Genomic DNA, 17,688 nt, shown 5'->3' on the forward strand with positions numbered 1-17,688 from the left:
CAGATGCCAGTAAATGGCAGTTTAGGAGTGCTAATTATGCTCTGAATTATGATGCCCTTATATTTGATTATACATACATCTTAGCATCATTACATATAACATAATCTTTATATTTTATTGGTCAAAAAGAGACCTTTAATTTAAAGAATAAACTGAAGAAAATGTAGCCATTTTTAAGCATGACATAAGTGTTTCTTGATGGAAACATGGTATCTTTTTGGTATTTGTAAGATCATATGAAAGAAATTGATCTAATCTAATTTTGTTCAGAGAACTATCTTTTCAATAGCTAAAGTAAAATGGATGCTGCCTTATATTGATATTCAATTAATATAATTTGAAATATTATTTTATTCTTCCAAATACTCACTAAAAAGATCTTACTCATAAGCATTTTATTTGGCATTTTTAATTTGTTTTTTTGTTTGGTGCAAGTTTGCACATCAGTACTAGTACGCACATAGCAACTGACGTGACAGGGATGAACGGTGGCTTTTCAAGATCTCTGGAAGACCTGTGGGTGCTGTTGATCCAGTTACTCACCAAGTGCTCAAATTCACCTTTGTTGCCTAGCATTAATTTGTCACACTGGGCACAGCAGGTTTACACTGCAGGGATCATCATGTCTAAATTTGCACAGCACATCCTGGAATAGGCATTCTCTGTGCAGCAGAAGCTCTGGCTCCTTTTTGATACAGAAACTTGATAATGGAATTCATTTATATCAGTTGCTTAGAAGCTGGTTCTACTTTTTTTTTTTTTTCCCCCAGAAGCTGGTTCCCTGAGGCAAGAAAAGTGAGACTGAACAGCAAGAGTTAGGGTAATTTGCAGGTGAGGGCAAACATTAGCAAAACGGTGCCTTGCCTTGAGACTGATGTGTGTTTCTAGAGGCAAAGGACTGCATCATTACATGATCTATTAATAAAGTAATTTTAAGAGGTACACAATGTCCTAGACTATTTAGCACTCAATTAGGCTTCGCATTGCCTGTCAATAACTTCAGAAATGGCAACAAAATGGGCTTTGGCAGATTATTTTCAGCTGACTAACCGGTGTTTGAGGGAATTCATCAGTTCTTTAGTTGACAGGTTTCTCTTCTAACACTGCAGGGAGGGAAGCATGCTGTGAAGCAGATATATTTATTTAACCGTTTCTCAGTTCTGACAGTCAAGGAAGCAACAAAACATTCACACCTTGAGCTCTAATACCCTCTTTTGTGTAAAGCTGATCTGTTCAAAACCACCTGGAGATGTGCTGCTTTTGTTTTGGTTGGTTTCACAACCCTCTCTTCCTCACTACCTCGTTAAGCTACAACAGTGAGCTCCAAGAAATGATGCCCTTTCTTCTCTTGCCCTGTAGGTGTGGTGGTCCTCCAAACTCATCCTTCAGCTTACAACAGCTGTTTTTCTTGGTGAAATCTTCTGTTTGCCTCCATCTAACTTGATAAGGCAACTAATCCTACTATAAAGTCACTCACTGTTAATTGCCCAAGTCCAGTAAAACAACTGTTTCTGACCCTGGGCTTCCAAAAAACCACCCAATGTTTTCACAGTGAAAATACTATGAGTGCGCAATGGTATTTGTGAATATTTAAAAACTGCGGAGTTGTTGTGTTTCGATGGTGACGGGCAAGAACTAAGATATGTTTTCAGACCTGGGCAACTCCAAAAAGTGTTTTACGAATGTGCGTTCTCAATTGAACTTGGCTCTCCGATGTTCCGAAGCTGTTTGAATGGTTGTTTTCCGTGCTTTCTGGAAAGGTGTGGTGTCCCTTCTGTCAGTGCGTAGCTGTTAGTTTAACAGCCGCACTCCAAAGCTACAGTCAAAACGTACGTGTTACAGATTGCACACAGTATCACTAGCAACAAGTAAATCAAAGCCACGATAGAAAAAGTGCAAACAAAGCGAGTATCGTAGCACACGATTTTCAAACTGAAGGATGGCGGTGTGGAAAAGACATCATCAGTAACCACAACGCCCTGCCACCCCCGAGGACACCGGCCGCGACTCCTGCGGAAGCTGCTGCACACAGAAGCTCCCGACCCTGCGCAAACGGACATTTCTGGAAATCCGGGCTCCCGCGGAGCGGCACCGGGACGGGGCGGTACGCACCGCCGGGGCGCCAGCGGCGCAACGCGCGCCCTGCCCGACGCCCAGCTGCAGCTCCGCGCCACCGCCACCGCCACCGCCACCGCCACCGCCGGGCAGGGCCGGGCCGGGCCGGCGGCGCTCGGCGGGGCGCGGCTGCCGGCGGCGGTGGGACCGGCTGGGGGCTGCCGGGGGCACCGCGCCCCCCGCGGGCCGCCGCCCCCGCCCCCGCCGCGGCCCGGGGCCGCCCGCCCCGTCCCTGATTGGGCCCGCGGGGAGGCCCCTCCCGCCGGGCCCCCGCCCGCCCGGGCGGCCCCGCCGCCGCGCCGCGCCCGCTCCCCAAATACACCTTTGCGGCGCCGGGGAGCGGCAGCGGCGCCCTCAGCCCAGAGCCCCTCCGCGGGGCCGCGCGGCCGCGGGCAGCCCTCGCGCCATGGTGAGTGAGCGACGCGCGGGGCGCGGAGCGGGGCGCGGAGCGGGGCGCGGAGCGGCGCGGAGGGGAGCGGCGCGGAGGGGAGCGGCGGGGACCCTGGACAGCGCTGGGCCGGGGCGCCCGGCCGTGCCCGCGGGGCGCTCGGCGCCGAGGCCGGGGCTGGAGCTGGAGCTGGAGCTCGCCCGGCGCTGTGGGGCTGGGCCCCGGGGTCGGGGCGGGGGGTCGGCGCGGGAAGCCCCCTCCCCGCAGCACCCCCAGCCCCGCTTGCGCCTGCCGCCGGACGAACGTGGTCTGGAGCGATGTATGTCGCGATCGGGGGCCGGGAGGCGATCTGGGAGCTCGCTGAGGTCCTCAGCCGCGAGGGGACTCCGGCCGCCTTTGTGCATTGTGAGGCTTTCTAAGAATTCGGTAACTGCCACTGCCCGTCACGCCAGGGAAACCCACGCAGACTAGTTTCACTGCATTAGACTTAGGTAAGGTTTCTTACAGGGTTTTCAGAGTAATTCACACCATTGCACTGGATGAATTAGACACAAACCCGATACATGCTTGATGCTCTAACAATAACTTCATTTTTGCATTTGTTATTCCAATTCTTTTTTTTTTTTTTTTTTTTTCTAGAAGAATAAATGAAATCCCAGCCTGCGTTGTATTTATTATGATTGGCAGTTCGCTTTTCCAGTCGAATTTCTCAGCCCCACTCTTCTATTTTTCCAAGACTTTAGGCTTGTAATTCCTTTTCTGAGTGGATAGAGTCGTTTCTGTGGCTAAAGTTCAGTGTCCATTACTAGCCTAGGCCTACTAGTCCCTTTACAAAATCATCTCAGTGTATAAACATGAGAGACTTGAAAAGTTTTTCCCTCATATGTAAAGGAGTACTTCTACACATTTTGTGTACTCTCTCAACCTTGATCTAATGCTGCTCCTAAAATGGCTCTATTTTTAGATCTGGTCGCTTGTTCCGTGTATGTAGTGAGATGGCTTTCTAAGTCCAAACGGTGAATAACAGGAAAAAAATTCCTAAGCAAGGAGGCAGTGTTACCAAAATTGAGTATTACAGTGAAACAAACTGTCTGTAATGCTGTATTTGGGCTATGCACTTTCACTGGACTACAGGTTACACTGTGCTGCATATGGGTCGGTCTAAAGAGAAATGGTAAGACTTCTGATAGTTGAAATCCTAGCAGGAAATAATAAATTTTTATTCACTCAGATTTTCCATTGTGAAGTCTCAGAATACAGAGTTACAGAAGAATGTAACGGACCAATTTTTCATAACAAGTCTAGGAGTTTAATTATCTTTCCATGAATAGAACAAATGTTTTACTTATTTGGAAATGGTCTAACCTTATAGTTTTCCCTAAGACAAAACTCCCAATGGAGTCAATGCCTTTTCTTGTAGTTATGATTAAGATGATTCGTTTCCAAACTACAGAAAGTAGGTGCAAGGAAGCGTACGCCTTAAATCACATAAATGGGTCTGCTGCTTTTCTAGGGTTAGGAACAAAAGGTGGTGACAACCCAGCTGGAAAAAGATTCCAGTAACAGCCTATTTTACATAATTATTCAGTGAAGTTAAGCAATTTAAGCAACCATAGAATGTGTGCAAATGTGTTACAAATGCAAGCATGGGAAGTTCTCTTGATTGTAGAGAAGTTTCTTGCTTGGATTGTGTCGCTCTGGGGCACTACATATGGCCATACATTCTGCAGCTCTGATGACTGTTCTCTTTGCTTTGCCAATAGCAAGAACCTTAAATGAACTAGATGATTGTAAGGAAGCATGAGGAATGCCGTAATGCTGATATAAAAGATTCCATGCTCCACGTTCTCAGAAGAGAAGAGCAGTTACTGAAATCATGCTGGTCTAAAGCAGGCAGGAAAAGTAAGGAAGGAGAAAGAAGGAAATCACATCTTGAGATCTCTTGATTGCATTTTTTTCCATGGAATTATGTAGCTTGCAGCTATTATGAGTCATGACCCTGCAAGATCATGAGGCAAACATTGGAGGAGAAAGTAAGGAATTTAATTCTACAGGGGGCTTTTTACCCTTTTTTGACTATCAATAAAATGGCTCACCATCCTCCCTCCCACTTGTTCACTTGCTGAGTATTCACTTAAATTATTCAATTAAGTTTTTGATGAACAATTAGAAATGGGAATTCAAGGTTAGTCTTTAATGTTGTGTCCATAAAAGTAAGTACTAAAGTCTTGTATATTTATCTTATCCTGATTAATGTTTTCTTTAAAAAAATCTGTCTTTAACCATTCTATGACAGTCTGTTTCAAAACAGATCCACAGTGAAATCAAAACATAAGAGTTTATTACAAAACAAAATACTCAAAACATCAGTAGCAGTCAAAACCTGGTTATGTCAGGTAATAGAAGGTAAAATATCACAGCCATTATGAAGATAAATGCCATCCCTCTGTTTGAAATTCTAAAAAAATACAGAAACTCAAAACAAGCAATCCAAGAAGTCAAGGTAGAGTTTATAGCACATACAGCTATTTTCCTTATAACTGAAATGAGTTGTTAAACTGAAAGATGTTGTAAATTATATCTTAACTTTAAAAAAAAACCCAAACCAAAACAAGCCCCTCAGTAATCTAAGGAAACAGACACAACATTCTAAATTATCAACAGGGAAATATGTATTGGAAGGTACTGGCCGTATTTTTTATTCACTCAGTAGACAAGCAGCAAGTTTCTAGATACAGACTTACTTATTTAAGAAAAGTTCAGTATAGGTAAAAAGAAGTGTTTCAGAATAGTTACTGGAAACTACAGGATGCGTACAATTTGCGATGCGATTTTAAGGAATTTTGGTGTAATGATATTTAGAAATCATTACACCTCGGCTTGCACGTTTTATTAGCAAATGAAAACTGAGCTGTGTAGAGCTGCCATTAGAGTTTCTTTGCTGGAATTCCTTGCACGTTTTGTACTATTTTGTTTATAAAGATCTTTGTTGTCTATATGTTTATTAACACTCACAGCATTTATTTAGAAGCTTGGCATTGCAATTAAGGTATTTAGCCCTTGAAATTTAAATAATCTCACATTTGACATCACTTTGAATATTCTTTGCAGCATGTTTTGAGCATCTGAGATATGGCTGTAATATATGAGATACATATTCAGCAAGTCTTGTATGACTAGGAGTAGAGATACAGGTTTGTCATTGAACAGATGATCTATTTCTAAGTCAGTGTTCAGGGCATAAGTATTTGTTCAAGAAAGCAACAGTCTTCAGGACATAGTATTAGTATCTATTTAATTTTAAAATTCCAGTAGGATTTAAGCACGTGCATAAACGGGCTAGGGCTTCTGGCTAGGGCATAAACAACTAGTTTTTTTCCTGTAATAAAGGCAGAAAAATTTGCTAGCGACAGCAGGTTTTGTATAAGCTTTTTTGCTTATAGATCCACCTGCTATGAAGCAGTTTAAAAGACCATGTTAATATCTTTAGCGAAGCCTTTTACTTGTAACACAGGTTATTGATTGCTACTCATTTGGTAACATGCTGTTACCAGGAGTGCAGGTTTCACTGCTGCTTCATAACCTGTCAGAGCAAAATGGATTCTCTAGGGATTAACTCCACCATAGAGAGACTTCACCAAGTCCTCTTCATTGCTTCAGACTCCCAAGTAAATTTGAGCTTTAGGGTTTCCACAAGCCTTTGGGAGAATTTCACCCACAGTGAGCACAGTCTTGTGACATTCATTTGCACTTATTTTTCATTCATATTTCCTATTGTATGATAGCTTTGTTCAGTGGAATCAATGCCCTTTCTAAGAGTATGACTGCTTTCATATTTAACTGTGGAGTATTTTAACTAACATTCTCATTTGACTGAAATGCCCCCCTCAGTGGTTCAGACCCTTATTGCTACTTTTAGGTACACCCTCCCCGCTCCTTGAACTTGGCTTGAACTTGTGGTAGCTATTATTCTTGATTTTACTGCTCTGACTCTTTAAATTAGTTCCTTTGTGTTACTTAAAGCTAACTTTTGAATTGATTTTCTTATTTCATATTCATACTAGAAATAGCTGTTCCAAGAGAATGGTGCCCTGCTAGTAAAGTGTTCAAACAAGCCATCTCCTCATGCAAGCGAGCACAGTAGGCTGATTTCTTACAGGCAGCACACTAAGCCTAGATGGTAACCAAGTTGTGACCTTACGTATTATTTCTGAGAGAGTAATTTTTTCACAAGACCCCCTGTCTGGAGCCTCTGTGCATATGATCTGCCTGAATGTAAATGGAATGCTCTGCTGTCACTGCTTGAGTGCCAAGGCCACGTTTTCTCTGCCCTAGGGCCAGGGGAAAAATGCCTGAAGACTTCCATCCCAGCTGGGGCTGTGGGGCACAGAGCTGTCTGAAACTCTCTCTTGGGACTGTTTGGCTATGCCTTGTACTTTATGCATGGCTATGCCCATTGATTGTTTCAGCCAAATCCATATAGAAAATAGGTCAGCCATGCAGTGGCTCAGGAAGAGAGCTTTAACTGTGTGGGTTGCAATCTAGAAAGCAGTGTGTGTGCATCATCATGGAGGAGGCTGGAACCAGTTCCAAAGATTTTATCAAGCATTGAGGAATCTAGTTCTTAGATGGCTATTTGTATTAGAGCGTTGTGGAGAATATCGCATGCAAGTCATCCAGTTGCTTCAGTGTGAGTAAAAATTTCTTACTATAAGGCAATGTGCTAAATAAAATCCTTCGATTATTTTCTCCTCCACAAATGGAAATTGAAAAAAATGAAGTAAATCTCTTCCTCAGCCCCGTTCTAAGGTATTAGGACAAAAATGTATCATTCCTTTGGGGAAAATACATTTTGTAGCAATCCTCCTGGTGTAATTCTAGAAAGTCATCAATTCCAGAGGGGGCAGTAAAACTTGGTGGTTTCTGTGGTGCCACAGAGAGTAGATGCTTCTAAACTCTCCAGTCTTAATGAATAATAGCACAGTTGTTTTCTGAGATCCCAGAAACAGGTTTCTCTATGGTATATTAGGCAGGAGTATGATGAGTGCCTTTCTAATGCTGACCAAGGTAAACCTGTGTTTAATTTCCTTTTAACCTTGTGTTACACTTGACACTTGGTACAGATGGAGACTGATAAAAGTTCTTCAGGGAAAGCTGATTTCCCTCCTCAGCAAATACAGAAACCCTTCACACACGAAAGAGCATGAGTAAAAGGCTGACTACAATTGAAGAACACCTCAGCAAGATTTCTAGTTTGTTGCTTGGAAAAATCTGGATTTTGCATTTGCTCATAATTATTTCTGTGATTTGAAAGCACAAAACAATATATCCAGTTGCTGTCTTCTGGTTAATAGGAAGAAGTGTCTGCTTATATTAATAGCTGTGTGGCTCCCTAGTCCTGACTGCAGGCACCCTGGAGCCTTAAATACTCATTGCAGTTCCTGTTTTAAATAGCACTGCTAAAACCGGCAAAATTTCCATGTCTTTGGAGAAAGCATGCATCAATTTAACTTTAATTTTCCTTTTTTTTTTTTTTTTTTTGTTTTCTGAAACTGTCTTCATAGTTGTCTGTTTGCACTGGCAAGTTTAGAATGCAAAATCATTTGCCTCATGTTGGGAAAAATATTTGGTGGATTGATCCAACTATTCAGATTTTGATGAAAACGTAGTCATTAGTCCATAGAATTCACAGAGCATATTCAAGGTAGGATTTTAGAATTTCCACATGGAAAGAATGGTATGAATGGAAGGATAGTCTTGTAGTTTAAGAAATTTATGAAGGCTTTTGATCAGTGTGGAACTGATCTTTTTTTTTTTTTTCTAAAGAACTTCATGAAATCATGACAGGAATAAATACAATTAACTTTAGATCAAATTAAGTGCTTGCTTTGATGCAGTTAAAGTTAAAGGTTCCCAAACAGGTTGCATGATATTAATAAAACTAGCTAAGAGGAAATGCCTTTCCTAGAAGCAATTACAGAGCCTTCAGAAAGGAGAGAATGAAGTTAAACCTTGTGTGTGTTAGGCATGAAGCTGTAGGGTGAGGACACCCTCCTTTGTTCTGCTTTTATATATGGCACCTACACACTTTTATGAATCCTACCTGAAAAATCTATTTTAATTTCACTTGTAGAAATGTGCAAGGGTTTCAATCTCCGTATTTATTTTTAAAATATGGATGCAAATTTTTATAAGGTTTGACCTGATTTTTGTAAATCACTCAGATCTACTAAACTCTTGGCCAGAAAAAGTGTATGCAACTCTGTTCAAGAGATCTGGATTCACTTAGCTCAGCTGCAGTCTTTTGTTCGTGATCCTCAGCATGCCTTATTTCCCCACTTCTAAAAGAAGCATCATAACGCTTGCTTTCATATTCCATTTTTCTGTGTTAGCTATTCAGAGGACAAACCCCTCAGGTCAAACATAATCTTTTACTGCATATTTATGTATGGCTCTGATCTTAATTTGGACCTTCTGGGAGGTTAAAATAAACAAAAATAAACATCTAGCAATAGAGAAAAAGCAGAATGCAAAGTAACATTGACACAATTTCTCTGCTGAGCAACCTGCCCAAGGATGAACTCACCAGACAGAAGTAAATACCAGTATCTGAGTTTAAGCAAAGGCTTCCTAAGAATTTTCACATTGACCAAGTATCAATCTGTCTCACTGACAGAATGGTGGCCTACATGAATGCTAAAAGGTGGTGAAATTGTGCCCTTCCCAGACAAAAACATTTGGTTGTGTGGTTGCAATGAAATAGTATAGAGGAGACCAGGCTTTCAGTCATGAGTTAGGCATGGTTTGCAAAACATTTTGGTAGACGGAGGCAGAGACATTTGTAGTATGACACTGAAAATCTACAGCTGATCTGAAAATGAGTATCAGTTTAGATCAGCTCTGCACTTACTGCATGTCGTATGTTCCAGATCTGTGGAAGATGCAGCATGATAATCAACTATATGTAGAAAAAGTAATTGACTGTAGCAATGGTAAATTTTAGAACTAACAGAGTTGTTTCTTAGTCAAAGTTTAAAGTGTGCAACTATACCATGCATGAGATGGTGGTGGGCATCATGACAGAGTAGTTGTTCTCTTAGAAGATTAGAACTGGAACTAGCAAATACCAGTAAGAAATGTTTTTAACTGTTGGTTAAAATAATACATGAAATGTGGTTTCATGGTATCTTCCAGTGTATCTTGAAGATAATTTGCACTTCTAAGCAAATACTTTCTAAGCAAAAAATAGGTTTAAATGATAGAGGGAGTTAAAAGGTAAAAGTATCTTCTCAAATCGGCTTTGAAGCAGTGAAGAGCAAGGAATACTGATGGAATACAGGATTATGACTTATATGTAGCAAGAGCTAAAAAAGATCATCCATCCCTGCCCATGTTATGGGCAGATTTTTGTTAGTAAAAAATTGAAATAGGGAAAAAATAAGGTAAGAAACTGAAATGAGAGCAGTAGTGGCAGAAAAGCATCTAATGGGGTTGCTGTATTTTTAAAAAGTAGATAGGTTTTATTGCAGTTGCTGTAATGTACCGTGTTGTAAATGCCTGGTCTGTCTAATGCTGTAATAAACATGCAAAAAAAGGCAGTTGAAGCAGGTATTTATATAATATATCCTTGCTGTTTTCTTTCCCAACTGTTACTCTACAACCATGGAAAACACAATCTTTAGTAAAATATTAATAAATGCATTCAGATCTTTAATGCTAAACTTAGATTTGGTACTCTGTCTTTCAGCCAAGAAGCTGCATTACTTAGGAATCCAATCCCATTGTCAGTATAATATATTGTGGGCAGTGTGGGAATTAGGTTCCTGTTATAAACAAAGTTGAAAACCCAGAGCAAAGGTTTACAACATGAATATTCTGCAAAGACACTTGTGATGCTGTGAGAACTTCATTTCTCCGTTGTCACAGGATACTTGTAAAGTTAGCGCTTTTGTCTCATTCAAACTTGCCAGGTACAAATATTTGAAACAAATGTTTTGAAATTTCAACATAGCCTAAACTGTAAGCAGAAATATCAAAGTTCTGACCCCAGGTAAAGGAAGATTATACACAGTGCAGCAAAATTTCTATCTTCCCTGGGTTGTTTTTTTACCTGCCGAGAGTGTACACGCCGCAAGACTCATGGTGCTTCTGGATGCTCCAGAATATCAAAATGCTTAAAAAACCATTGTGTTCATCTTGGCAGGAAATTCTTCATGAAAGCGATACTACCTTTCTTTATCCTTAGACTTAGGTCTCTGTTTATATCCTCTAGAACTCATGCCTCTCATTCTCTCCCTGTACCCCAACTATACACATTGTCTCTCGGCCTCTTCATCATGGAATTTCTACATTTCTAGAAAAAGGGAGAACTTCCTATGTAGCATCCTCTTTCTGTGCACATACACAAAACACAGATCTGGAACCTATTATTTGTTATGGGATTTCTTTTACCGAGAACCCAGTTAACAAATTTATCTTTGCAGTCAGAGGAGCATTTCTTTTCAGGATAATATTGAAATGACATTCAAAACCTATTGGAAGTACTGCTCTGCGTACATATGGACTTGCTAGGTCCACAATTTGATTTTGGTTCATTTTTAGGTTTTCTCCCACAGAGACTGTCCAGTCTCTCTGGCCTTTCATCTCTGAAATAGCTAAACTGTTTTCTGTGTTGGCTTGGAGCTACTATTCACAGCACCAGTATACAAAATAGCAAGTTGTAGACGTCCTTTTATCTGGCCCCATTTTTGAAATGAACATGGTTTCTTAATATAATGAAAAAAACAGGTGTTCAGTGGTGGGTGCCCATTTTACAGGTTTAGAAAACAGCACATACAAAGTGGTTGTTCTTTAACATTTTTGTGGGAAATAGTACTTGAACAGCCTTTGGTGTGGGACAGCTCCTACACTAAAAGTGGGTGTTACAGTATCTGGGTAGTTTATCTGTCATTGCACAAGCTGAAGTGTTGAGACAAAGATGTTTATCAATTACAGTTGATACTAGTTTTGGTTCTCAGTGAAGTAAAACTGAGATTACCCCATTAACCTCAGTAAAGACAATGCAGCCAAGATCCTCTGCAGTCATTGCCTGTCACTTCAGGGTTCAGATTTCAGCCTTCATGGGTGACTGGCGCTTAATGTCTATTGGTCAGCCATGATTTTCACATGCCTATCTGCTGCTACTTCTTTGTATCTGATGCTCTCATCTGGAGCCCCAGCCTCTAGAGCAAAACTCTCAAGCTGCGTCCATGCTCATTTTGCCCGAGGACTGAAATCCAAAGACTCCCAGCACTGAAGCGTAAATTGTCATACCTTGAGCTAAGAACTGAGTGCCCTGACAGTTTCTTACCTTCCGGGGTGGCACAACGGGAGGAAGGTCTGGCTTGCGGTTACTGGTGCACTGTCATGCTGCCTCACTGGAATGCAGGTCAGGACCTTCGTGGAAGCCAGGTAAGTAGTGCTTCCATTCTGGGATCTCAGATGCCTGTGCAGCACTAACCGGTATTTCAGAAGGCCTGATGGAGAGAGAAAAGAGGTTCCTTACAGACATGCTGTAAAGAGAAGTGAAATATCTTTAAAAAATAAAATGTAAAACTACAAAATTTTAAATCAGTAACAATGTGTCTGGCATTTAACTTACAAATTAGTGCCATTTAAAACAAAATACTGGAAAATAACATATGAAATGTCCAAGTCTAGAAAGTTTTTACTTCTTTATTAACATAGGGTAACCTCATTAAACAATGCAACAAAACAAGGGATGTCACTCCCTGCCTCCCATTTGATTCTAGTGAGGCAAAACACTGAAACTGGAAATTGGATCTTGGCAGCCAAATCAGGCTGATAAACATGTATCCTTCCTTAATTGTGCAACAGAGTTGATTGAAACAGAAGCTGTAACTACCACACACACACACACACAAAAATCCCTAAAATCTAAAATCCTGTAACTGAAAAACTCCTTGAAATTATAATTTCAACATTTTCTGTAGGCTATACTGACAGATTACAGAGAAGTTATTCGCATAAGTAGCTGCCATACTTCAGTGGTTTTGTAGTAGAGCAATGCATCATTAAGAGAACTGTCTGTGCCTTTGCAAATTGTTTTGTTCTGTTGCCCATGTTTTCCTTCTTATGAATTTTTAATCCTCATGTCCTTCTATAGGCTTCCTTCTCTACTTTCTTCTGGTTTTAATTCCTTTCTCCTTTATACGGTCTGTATCTCCCTTCTCTCCTTTTTATCTCTCACATAAGAAAGAACAGCAGATATTGCAAAATAATGCTACAGTAAGTGAGAAAAACTACGCTGAGAAATGGAGCAAAGTTTTGATCTTCCAGACTTTGGTAAGAATACTGTGATGTTAACATTGTTGCAGTCAATGCAGTTACACAGGTTGCGAGATGAAGAATCGTGGACAGTTCTAAGTACCCTACCTAGAATAACACCAGGAGGATTACCCCATGATTTATACAATGCACAAAATTCGGGTTCTGTATCACAGAAGCATATTTGTTTGGATGACAAACATTTTTTTGGTAAGAGTTTTTTGTATGATTCTAGTCTTTTAGAAAATCCAAGTCTTTGGCAAAATCATCTCCCTCGTTTTATGGAAAAATTATCTGCATTTTTCTCAATAAGAGAAAGACCTGAGGGCTTTGCCTGAAGAGTCACAAAAGTTTGTGAGAAAAGTAGCAGGAGAATCCTTATGGTTAAAATACATTTAATTTAAATCCATATTTAAACCCTGTATTTGTACCTCAAATTAGAGCCAATGATTGGTACATCTAGTCAGAGATTCTGCCGTGTTCTTTGTTAACCCTTCTTGGATTTCCATTCCTCCAAATCTCTTAATCTGTTTAATCTCCGTTAATCTGAAATGCCTGCCACAGAAATCAGTGAATTTCATTGGAATTTACAAGCATTTAGAGTTGAGCATATGTTTCTGTGCCAGTCTGTGCCTAGCACTCTGGCATTAAAATATCCAGAACTGAAGTAGACACTAGAGTTTCAAAAAAGCTGGATGACATTTTCTTTTTTTTTTTTTTTAATTTTTGTGGGATTTAATATTCAACTTTGATACTGTTACAAGAAATTGCAATTCAACAGTTAATTCACTCGAGTCAGTATAATGCATGGTTTGAAACATGCTAAATCTTTCTAAATGCATCTGTTATAACTGGGGGATCAGTGCTGACTGATGCTTCTATTTGATAATATTTTTTAGCTATAGGAATGGATCTATTCACTATTGTTTAGCACTACTGAAGGTTTGGAAAAGTAGCATATGTGTCCTGTATCTTCCTTGGCATCATGATCACAATGAACCTTTGATTTGCACTGAAAATATTAATAAAACAAGCTACATTTTAATAGTGACTTGATAAATTTCTTTACAAAGGGTCTCACATTTCTGGATATGAATAACCTAGATTTCTGCTATAGTCTGTCCCACAGATTATTTTTTTTTTTTCATTTTTAAATAGATGTGTCAAAGTTGAAAACCCCATAAATATTTTCAGTTTATTCTTCTGCAGAGCCACATTTTCACATCAGTCTTTACATCAAACTGCCACCAAGGCCCAGGAGAAGTTCCACATATAGAGTATGTGGTGAATACAGCAGTTATCTCTGAGTTAGTTTTGCATGCTGCCTTCTCCCTGCTGCTGTCATTTGCATGTGCTGACTTTTCCTGTGCAAAAGTAATCTGGGAAACACTCTGTGCAATTTGATTTCTTTCACATGCTTAAAAGAAAAGTAGAATAAATAGAACGGAAGGATTTGAAAGATCAGTAGCTGTGATAACTCCAGCAATTGCACTGGAGACAATAAGCATCACAGATTGAACATTCTACAGGAAGTCAAAAGTCCGCCTCTTGATTTATTTAATTTTTAGTTTTGTTACAGAGGTGGTGTACACTAACAGCAGTCTAGTGTTAGTCATCAAGTGCATATTTACTGTGATTAATTAACAACATTAATTTCTCTTAATACCACATGTGCAAACTCAGTATTTCACAAAACCTCTCATCTTTACCTTGCTTAATCATTTTGGTGAAAAAAGAAGCCTGTGTTTTTAAAGACAATATAAATTCACATATTTACCATATTTACCCAGCTTTCTCTGCTTTAAATGCATATCTGCTGTATCTTCCAGAAGAGTATTAGAAAGCAACTAAGTGATATACTCAAGGAAACTGGTATTGTATTCTTAGAGCTTTCAGTCTCACAAGATGTGCTGATAGCCTTTGAAACCGTGCTTTTCAAAGGTAAGATCCACTGCTTTTGCATACTCACATCTTTTTTAAAAGACCAGATTTTGAAATGGATGGGCTGTGAATAACTATAGATGCCCATACATTGTGTGAAAAATGACAAGCCAAGCAAAATAAAAAATGAAGATACTAATGTACTGTGCACATGGCAAAATCACCAGTCTCAATTATTTTAAACATATCTTGTGGCAGAAACTCTGTAAGCATTTAATTGAAAATGAAGGTGCCTTCTGGCCCTGCCCTGCAGATGCCGTGGAAGAGAACAATTGGGAAAGTAGCTCATTTCTCCTCTTCTTCAGAGCTGGTTTCTTTGCCATGAGCTCTAGCTAAAGCAGAATCAGAAGCTGCATGATGACTGTGAAAATACCTCTTCAGCCATCTATTCTGTTTGCATACACATCTTCAATCAATATTTTTTTTCCCTATCAGAAAAATTACAAGGACATTACCTTGCTGCTGCAGGATAAACCATTTTGACTGCTTAGAAGTTCCTGTTACTATCTTCCCGTGCGTAGTTTTTAACTTTTCCAGAATCTCAAATGACCTCAGTTCTGTTTACCATCACCTCTGCAAACCCACCTGCAAAAACCCAAAATGAAAAAAGTCAAGGCTGTATTTTGCTTCAAAGATAAGAAAACATGCAAATCAGTATTTCTGTGACAACAGTCACAGACTTGTTAGGTTTAATCCTATTCCTGCTATATGCAGAAACCCACTATTGACTTCAATGGGAGTTGGCATGAAGTGCTTAAATGTGAATAAATATGAAAGGTAGTTGTCAGTGATTTTCAGTGTGAAAATGATTTTGTAGACATGGTAAACAGAAGTGGCAGGTGGCAAATAGTTAGAAAACTGCAGTTGAAGTCTACTAATGAAACATTTTGCTTTCTACAGACCTAGTTTTCAAACAGTTTTCAAAGATCTGTAGAGTTCAGGGAAGCTTTTAGTACTTTTATTTATAAAATTTGCTCTTCATTATAATTTAAAGCTGTGAACACAAAGGGAATATTTAGCCATATGCACTGTTATAAGACGCTACAATCAATGTTTTATATTACCCTACAGTGCTCCAGTATCTTTAGGAAAATAACAATAATGGTATTTATACAAACCAATGTGTCAGTTGCATAAACAGTTACCTACATTCAACTTCAATTAGATGCACGTACAAGTCTCCGCAAGACAAGCGTCTTTGAAGAAGTAGGAGAATAATTTTAGAATCTCTGAAGATGCTTCACAGTTAATCCAGACCATGGTTCTCAAATAGGAAGTTACTTCATGTAGTAGAAATTTGGAATTTTTAAATAGTGTATTGTTTCATTTATTATAGAAGATGCAGCAATCCTGGCTAAATCATGAATACTTGTTAAAGATTTCAGTAGAAAATAGTATGAGATTAAAAGTTACCAGATTTCAGTCTTGTTACAAATGGTTGCAATTATTTTTTACTTTCTTTGCTCCTAAAAATTTTTTTGATCTATGAACTAAATAAAGATCAGATTTCACAGACATTTGAAGTTAAAGGTCCAGTTAAATGAATAAAGTTACATGCAGTGGTGAATTTGAGAGATTCACCTGTAAGTAGGCATTTGGAAAGAATCAGTAAGCACAACAATTGACAAATACTTCATATTCTAGAACCATAGCCCTTCTCCTTTTGTGGATTCTAATTTATATTCCACTGGCTATGGGCAAAACTACATTTTAACTCCTGCTAACTGTCATGAAGACTGTATGTCCTCAGGACAAGTTTTAATTCTTGAAAATAAAGAGTTTTGAAGACATGCATTTATTTACTAGCTTTCCTCTTATGATTTTCAGGAAAGTATTGTACTTTTACGGACTGCAAATGCAGACTAAATGCTATATTTAAAATATATTCCTTTAAAGTGTGAGAATAGTTCCCAGACACTTTGGATTGGTTTTAGTTTTGCTTGTCCTCACTGCAGCACCTCCTCTGTTTCAACTGTGTCCTCATCTGGGTACCCGGATCACTTGAGGTATCAACACATGTCAGTTCAATAAAAACCCAAAGCAAATAATGTTGTGGTTGCATACACCAGGTATGTTTCTAGTGTTTGTGAGGTGTCTTTAGCTCCCCAACCAAGGGCTGCTGTTTCCACCTGAGCGTGCGAGGGGGGAAGCAGAGAATCGCCTGCTATGAGGCTGCCTGCTGGGCTTGCTAGGGAGTGTTTTCACAGATAGGCTTTGACTCACAGGAAGAGAATATTTTTCCCACGCTATCTTCTCAGCATGCCTCCCTGTTATTTGGTTCTAGCATAGGAAAAATATTTACCCTATGAAAGTACATGTGATACTTAAAATGACAAATATATATTTTATAAGCAACATTTGGGAATCTGTCCTTCCTTTAGCTACATGCCAAAACATCGGTGCGATAATTAGGGTTCCCCCTGTGCCTTTAATTGAAACCAGAGATGTGGCTGCAATATAACTTTCACATCTGGAGTCTGGGCTTCTCCCAGGACTGTGTTTGGATCCAGGGATTTACTTCAGGCCCTCAGAAGGAAATAAGTCACTCAACCATTATAAGAAATTCAGTGATGTTTATGGTTTTTTCCTGGTCTTTAAGAACACTGGTTTCTATGTATAGAGCCTGGTGTTATTACACAAATGCTAATATTTTAGTATTTTAAAACAGCAGATATGTCTGTCTCATGATGACCTTAAAATGAGACATATTAGCAGTTTTGAAGTTTACTGACGTATTCCATGAAACTCATTTTCTGCTGATTACAATAGGGACAATATGCAAAAGTAAGTAACTTATTTTCTTCTCAAAAAACAAAGGTATTTATGTTCTTCATCTCCTGGCTTGGTAGCTGTCTAATGTTGCAGTAACACAGATCCCAATTCATTCAGCTTGGAGCACAGAGGAAACACCTGATTGT

The 17,688-nt window shown here is 39.5% G+C and overlaps 1 protein-coding gene across 2 annotated transcripts in view; it reads left to right on the forward strand.

Annotated features, from left to right (window-relative positions):
* Positions 1–2,377: 2,377 nt before the first annotated feature.
* Positions 2,378–17,688, forward strand: part of GUCY1A1 (guanylate cyclase 1 soluble subunit alpha 1) — a 35,152-nt gene continuing 19,841 nt past the window's right edge. For both annotated transcript variants that reach the window (XM_074905663.1, XM_074905662.1), the window contains exon 1: positions 2,378–2,524. The gene's annotated coding sequence lies outside the window, so the exon portion shown is untranslated. The remainder of the gene's footprint in view (positions 2,525–17,688) is intronic.

The sequence above is a fragment of the Athene noctua genome, chromosome 4, assembly GCF_965140245.1.
Source record: "Athene noctua chromosome 4, bAthNoc1.hap1.1, whole genome shotgun sequence".
In the NCBI taxonomy this organism is placed as follows: domain Eukaryota; kingdom Metazoa; phylum Chordata; class Aves; order Strigiformes; family Strigidae; genus Athene; species Athene noctua.